Here is an 8,244-nt window from a genome sequence, read left to right as displayed (position 1 = left end):
CCCTAGACTTGAAGCAAGGCCCTGTGTTCGTCTCTTCCCTCCTGGATTCTGGTGCGGCAGAGAACTTTATTACGCTCAAACTTGCTAGAAAGCTTCTAGTGCCTCGTATTCCCCTCAACCATGCTATTACCCTGTCGGCTGTCGATGGCCATCCCATTGTCAATGGTACAATTTCTGAACAGACAAAACCCCTAACAGTTCGCATAAGAGCCCTTCATTCTGAGCTCATCAGTTTTTTGGTTATACCCAAAGCGTCACATGATGTGATATTAGGATATCCCTGGAAGTGTAAACACAATCCCAAAATCGATTGGCAATCCATGCAAGTACTGTCCTGGGACGATGCTTGCCAGAAATCTTGTCTGCAGATTATTAAACCTATAAGGAAAATTCAGGCATCAGAAGACCTGCAAATCCCTAAGGCATAAAGATCCTTCTCGGATGTGTTTTCTGAAAACAAAGCTAATATCTTACCTCCACACCGAGACTGGGACTGTCCAATCGATCTGATGCTGGGCAAATCTCCTCCACGAGGTCGTACCTACCCCCTATCGTTACCTGAAACCAAAGCCATGTCACAGTATATCCAGGAGAACCTGAGTAAGGGATTCATCCACCCATCTACGTCTCCGGCCGGTGCTGGATTTTTCTTTGTGTCCAAGAAGGATGGGAGTCTCTGACCTTGTATTGATTATAGAGGGTTGAACGATATCACTACAAAGAATCAATACCCGCTACCACTCATCACAGAATTGTTTGACCGAGTCAAGGGTGCCTCTATTTTTTCCAAGCTTGATTTACGCGGGGCATATAATCTCATCAGGATCCGATCCGGTGATGAATGGAAAATTGCCTCCAATACCTGAGATGGTCATTTTGAATACCTGGTGATGCCATTCGGACTCTGTAATGCCCCCGCAGTTTTCCAAAACTTTATGAATGAGATATTCAGAGATCTGCTTTAAGTTTCTGTGGAGGTATATTTGGACGATAGTTTAATTTTCTCATCTACTCTCCAAGAACATCAAGCCCATGTCAAAGAAGTCCTGTCACGGCTGAGGGAGAACCATCTATACTGCAAGCTTGAAAAATGTATGTTTGACTTCCGGTGGGCGGGGCATCCAGCATGGCCGCACTTTTATCAAGCTCCCTACAGAGGCATTTGTAATCCTCCTCCATCCACTGTTTACAGTGCTTTTTTCTACTCCATTTCCAAGATATTATTTAGAGGAAGTGTGGAGGAACAATTTAGTGGCCTACGTGACCACCTATATATTGGTGCGAGGGGCAACGTGGTAGCTCCCTCTGCGCTTACCTTACACCAACCTGCCAGATGTTGCCTGATTGGTGAATTTGATCTTTTTGGAGACCTGCTGCTCACCCTTGTGTACCCCCGACGACTTTCACGTGGGAGCTGACATGCCTAATTACACCGGCAACCTGCTGCCAAGATAGGCAATCCATTCTGAGGAGTCCCTACCTGCTGTACCTGTTTCACCCACCGTCAGTGATGCCGGCTGTGTCTCTGTGGAGCTGCGGATCCTGTGTGCCTTTTCCTGGCTGCCATCTGGTTTTCAGCCTGGTCACAGGCGGTGCTGCTGTCGCTCTGGGCTCTCGAGTCTCCTGCTCCTTCCACTGTTGTGGGGAGGCTTCCCCTCGCAGAGCACGTGTGTTTGGCCTTTTCCTCCTTAGGCCCACTCTGCTCCGCACCTAGTGCTGAGATCCGTCTACCCGATCACTGTGCAGAGGTCCTTGGAGTGCTGGCCTCGTGGTGCGCTTGTGTCCAGTCTTCCCTGTTGTGCACTTGTCCTCTGCATTCTGTGCTGGGCTCAGTCAGTCAGACTGCTGTGTGGAAGTGCCTGACACCTCTCCTTTGTGGTGTGCCTGTGCCCATTCTCCCTAACCTACAGGCTGGTGTGGGGTAATCCCCATTTCTCAACCTACGGAGCACCTGATTCAGCCCTATCCCTTATCAGTGGATTCACTGGGGCATCCAGTGATGGACTCTGGAGGTCCTCCAACAACGGCTGCTGCCTCTTGGGTACTGTCTGACTTCCACAAGGTTCTAAGTGCCATTGAGGCTAAAGTGAGGGGGTCTGAGAGGATTACCTCTCTCACTATTACTAATCATACCTTTTATGTTCTGTTCCCCTATATTTACTGTTTGCACTCTGGGCCTGCTTCAGAGCCGGACACTCTGACCAGAGTGCTCGCTCTGAATCAGGGCTGGCCTACCTAAAATTGGTGTGGCCTCCTGGCCGCTCGCATAGCTGTGGGTGACCACCCACAGCTTATGCGAGCGGTCCATGATGATGGTCGCGATGGTCAAGACCATTGCGACCATCATGCTTGCGACGAGACCCTTGCGGTAGGGTCTCGTTGCCGCAAGCCCTGGAGTGATTTTGGCCAAAATCATTCCCACTGACATCACTTGTGATGTCAGTGGGGCTGGCCCCAGACGGTAGGCGTTCCCATGGGAACGCCTCCGTCTGGGCAGCCACGCCCCGGCACGCCCACCAAAGGGGGCATGCTGTCAATCACCATCGACAGCATGCCCCCTTTGGTGCGAGACCCCGAGCGACGGCTTCCCCATCCCCATCGCGTCACCGGGTCTCGCGCATGCGCACGATGGAGCAGACTCCATCATGCGCATGCGCATTTGGGTACCATCGACCCGCTTGCGAGCGTCCTGCGCTCGCGAGCGGGTATGAATGAGACCCACTGTTTCCTCTGCTCCCCCAATCTTTGTCCCACCCTACATAAGCTGTCCCCCCCCTACCCCTTCATTCCATTTCACCAACTAACCCTTAAATAATCCATCACTGCTGCATTGTTTGCTCATAATATCATAATATACAACACATAACGATCTGGTGGCTAAATGTTATGGTGACAGTCTATAAATATCAAAATTGCTGGATGCTCATGAAGCATCCTTAAAACGATTGTATCACTACGCACTTACTGTACTAAGATCGCCACCTACTGGCCGCTTCCAATAATTGTTATGTTTGTGTATGTGTTAGGAGAAATATTCAGCTCAGCCTAACTTTTCTTTTTGATTATTGGTATTATCTGATTTGTGAGTTATTCAAATGTAGACTATTGTAATAATTGTGGGATACTACCTCTGGGAGCAATTGAAATATTAAATTAACCAAAGGTGATGCAGACCCTACCCAGGTGTTCAATTAACACTAAATATCGCTTAGGTGACCACTACTAGTTATTGTTCTATTGCAGTTCCTGGGGCATGGACAGATTTGTCGATAAAATCATGCCTCCCAAATATCCTAACTCATCAAATAAGAATGGTAAGGCAAAAGGTTCTCAGAAATCAGGGCCGCCCTCACCATCTCTCTCTGAGCCAGGGGCCCCGGAAATCCCGTCAGATAAAACTACCCATCTGACGGCAAAGGAAATATCAGATTTTATGATGCCTTTAATGGATAAAAGGTTTGAGGATCTCCAAATGCGATTAGAATCTGGCCTGGCCAGAAACGACTCCCATGCATCACGTATTGTAGCATTAGAGATGAGAGTGAGTGATGCAGAGGACCATATGCAGCCTTGTCAGTCTGGAGTAGATTCTCACAATAGATTAATACAGCAAATGCAAGATAAAATTGATGACCTTGAGAATCGGTCCAGACGCAATAACTTGCATTTCATAGGCATTCCAGAATCAGTATCTGGGGCAGAATTAATTTCATTTCTAACAACTGATCTCCCCAAAACTCTGGAACTAGATGTCAATATAGAAGTTCCATATATTGAAAGAGCCCATAGACTAGGAATTGAGCAGGAGGGAGCAAGGAGGAGATCTCGACCAGTTCTGGCTCGATATCTAGATTTTATAACAAAAGAAAAGATACTGGCTACCTATCGTAAAAAGAAGGAACTGCTAATAAATGGCAATAAAATATTCATATTTCAGGATTTCTCAACTACGGTCACCCAAAAGCGCAAGGAATGTTTGGAGAATTGTACCTTTCTGTATAATAAAAAAGTAAGATTCGCCTTACTTTATCCAGCTAAACTGAGAATAGTGGAGGATGGAAACACGCTCTTCTTTACTGATCCAGAAAGGGCAAAGTCCCATTTTATGAATCCACGGTCACCACCCAGATCCCCACGCTGAGAATGTTATTGTCAATCAATACTAGTTATAATAATGGGGATTACTACACCTGGATGGGATATGTTACTGTTTATACTCCTAGGGGTTGAAGGCCCAATAAATTAACTTATATTTTGATTTTATAAGGTTATATTAGTGTGCACACCTCTATTGATAGATGGTGTCCATCGTCAGTTTGAGTTTAGTGGAAAAAGTTGAAAATGGTGATTTGAGATGATGTGTATTAAACAAGTTTTGTCTTCAACATTGGGTACGAAGAATAACAAAGAAATTTAATCATATCTTCCAACATTTTTGTTTTATAAATGTATATTGACTGTGATGACCTGGGGCCTGGGAAGAGGGAGACAGCCACACTGTACAAGAGGGGAATCATGACACATTTCTACCTGCATCTGCTGGGTGAGTAGCCATGCCATCACTATTAAATGAACCGGTAACCACACTTCCCCCTAAATCTTTACAATTTGTTTCTTGGAATGTGGGTGGTTTGAATACCCCTGTTAAGCGGAAAAGGGTCCTCACCCACCTTAAACGTTTTCACCCGGATATAATATTTTTACAAGAGACTCATTGGCCTGCATCAGAAGAACATACTCTGAGAGCTAATTGGCTGGGCTTCTGTTATTCAGCTTCTTATAAAAATAAGACAAGAGGGGTGGATATACTTTTTCGAAGGGATCTGCCAGTCTCTATACTCTCCCAAACGATTGACCCGGATGGAAGGTATATAATTTTAGACGTTAAATTATATCAGGTCACTTATACTCTGGTAAACGTATATGACCAAAACCCATTTGTACATTCAGGATTTAGGTCATATCCTTCAAAGTAGATTTACACATCCGCTGATAGTGGGGGGGACTTCAATATGGTGGAAGACCCCTCGCTTGACAAATCACCGGTGATATTGAGACCTCAGATGTCGAGCAATCGTATGCTCACTACATTTAGGCACAATTTAAATGTGTAAGATCCGTGGCGATTATTGAACTCCACTGATAGAACACATACATATCTATCCATGGTACATGGATATCTTTCAAGAATTGATAACATTTTGATCTCTGATGGTTTGATGTCTGAGGTTCAGGGGGTGGATATACATGACATAATTATTTCAGACAATGCTACTGTCTCTCTGGCTCTTGCTCACCCGCACATGAAACAAATAGATTATGTTTGGCGCTTTCCACATTATCTTGCTCAATCTGATGATTTTAAATCATACATTATTCACCACTGGACGAACTACGTAGACAATAACTTGTCCTCTTGGGATGATCCTGTGTTCTTTTAGAAAGCCTCTAAGGCTGTGATGAGGAGCCATGTTGTTAGCTATATGTCCCGCAAACGTCGAGAAGCTAAGGCAGAATACAAGGCCCTAAAAGATGTAATGCAGGATACCTTTCAACAATATACTATTGATCCCTCACCAGAAAATATGTACAAACAAGCCAGGCAGTTATTAGAAACATATCTGCTAACACAGGCAAAACATTCTATGGAATACACTAAAAACAAATATTATCGCTGGGGAAACAAGGCAGGCAAGCTTTTAGCAACCCTATCCAAACCTCATAGACAACACTGCACAATAACTGCTCTAAGAAACCCTTTTACAGGGAGAATAATAACTGATTCTAAAGAAATTGTTAACCAGTTCCAAACTCATTTTGAAGAATTATTTAGTTCCTCGCCCATTGATAACACACTTCAAACCGCTTTGCTCACGGACGAAATATTACCTAAGTTAACGGTGGATCAAAGGGAGATGTTAGCACGCAGTATTCCCATCCATGAAATTAATAGGGCCATAACATTGCTCCCTACAGGCAAATCCCCTGGGCCAGATGGATTTTCTGGCGAATATTATCAAATATTACAAACCTTCATAACCCCAACATTACTAGAATTATTTAAGACAATACACGACAATAAAACACAATATGAGACTTTCAATGAGGCACATACAATTCTGCTACCAAAACCTGACAGGGACCCAACTTTGATGTCCTCTTATAGACCTATTAGTCTCTTAAATGTTGACTTTAAGCTCCTGGCTAAGATAATGGCGTTACGACTCCAAACAATTCTACCTCACATAGTGACAGAACATCAAACGGGGTTTGTACAAGGGCGACACACAGTTAAGGCTATAAGGACGGCAATAGCAGCAGTAGTGGCATCGGGTGGTGAAAATATACTTCTGAGCTTGGATATTCAGAGAGCTTTTGATATGGTCTTATGGCCATACTTGTTTGAAGTTCTGGAGAGAAGAGCCTTTGAGACCAGTTTTGTTGAGCTTATACGTTATTTTTATTCATTAATGGTTAATGGAGTAGTAGGTCCCTGTTTTCATCTAGAAAGGGGCACCCACCAGCATTGGCAGGAATTTAAGGGCTTCTCCATAGGTAGACAGGAGTTAAAAATTTCCGCATTTGCGGACAATATTATTCTCTATGTTGGTAATCCTGAACAATCTCTACCCCTTCTGTTACGTAAATTGGAACATTTCGGCCTAGTGTCTGGTTTACACATTAATATGAATAAATCAGTGGCTATGTCACTTAAAGGCTCTACCAGATCTCCTGGATGGGCCTCTCAATACCCCTTACAATGGGTTAAACAGTACATACCATACTTATGAATTTTATTACCACAAAATATTTTCAATCTTTATAGACTGAATATTAAAAAAGCAATTAATATATTGAGTGCGGATATTAGGTAATGGGAGCGTCTTCCTTTGTCTTTTTTGGGAAGGGCTAATTTGTTAAAGATGGTGTCTATCCCTCGTCTAATGTATCCCTTACAATCTCTCCCTTTTCTTTTAACAAAAGCTGATCAAATGAAAATTAATATGTTGATACGTCATGTCATCTAGAAGGGAGGCAGAACTAGAATAGCACTACGAAAACTTTGACAACCCCGGAATAATGGAGGCATAAACTTTCCAGATATAACTATATATAACCAGGCGGCTCTCTTGAGACATTTACGCGACTGGTTGCTTCAATCTTCCATATATACTAATGTCTCAGTAGAACAAAGTTTTATAGCAGAATGTGATTTAGCTTTCTTCATCAACATGATCAAGAAATATCTGAGATATATAAATCAAATCCACTATTGTGGACTACTCGAAAAATATGGCATATTTTACAACATAAGGCTGGATTAATTGCCTATCACACTCTTCATCTCCCACTGATCCGTAACCCCAGTTTCCTTGATGGCATGGCTGCTCATCCGTTTACATTATGGCGTTTAGCAGGTATAACCAATATTAAATCCTTGGTTTCAATGGAAGAAAAGTGTGTTCTTACATATACAGAGGTTTCAAATAAATTCCCAATGATAAACCCTTATCCATTGGCATTTCTACAAATGCGCTCTTATCTCACACATGTTTTAAAGTATTTCTCTGATAAAGATTGGGATAACAAACTGGACACTTTTCTGTCATATCAGGTACCACAACGCAGAGCAATCTCAATCCATTATGCTTTCTTAAGAGATATAGTAGACCATTCCACAATTTCTGGAGGTATGGCTAAATGGCTTGTTCATTTTCCAAATCTGACGATTCCTAGGTTAGAGAAGGCCTTGGAGTTCTCTAGAAGAACCTTGTCAGCTAGTATGTATACTGAACTCTTTATAAATATCTTTCACAATGTTTATTTATCTCCAATTAGACATTTCAATATGGGTTCATCTAATAACTATTTATGTCCATGTTGTCAAGAAGAAGAAGCAGATAATTTTCACTGTCTATGGGCGTGCCCAATAGTTAAACACTTCTGGCATCAGATTCGTAGGTATGCAGAGACAAAATTTGTAAACTATGTCCCTTTCACTCCTGAATGGGCAATTCTAGGGGTGTTTGACCCAGAACAGCGTATGACCCCAGATAGTAAGAGATTACTGCTGATCATGAGTGCGGCAGGCAAGAAAACCATACTGCAAGGCTGGTTAGATAGCTCACCTCCTCAATGGTCTCTGTTCATGACAAAATTATATTTTATTTTCAAAATGGATTGGATAGAGACCTTGTGTCACGTCTGAAACTGGAGAAGAGGGCGTGGTGGGCCTCAGATGGG

Source organism: Taudactylus pleione, unplaced genomic scaffold (genome assembly GCF_031769625.1).
Source record: "Taudactylus pleione unplaced genomic scaffold, aTauple2 ptg000644l, whole genome shotgun sequence".
In the NCBI taxonomy this organism is placed as follows: Eukaryota; Metazoa; Chordata; class Amphibia; order Anura; family Myobatrachidae; genus Taudactylus; species Taudactylus pleione.
The sequence above is the reverse complement of the archived record's forward strand: the minus strand, read 5'-3'. Positions refer to the sequence as shown.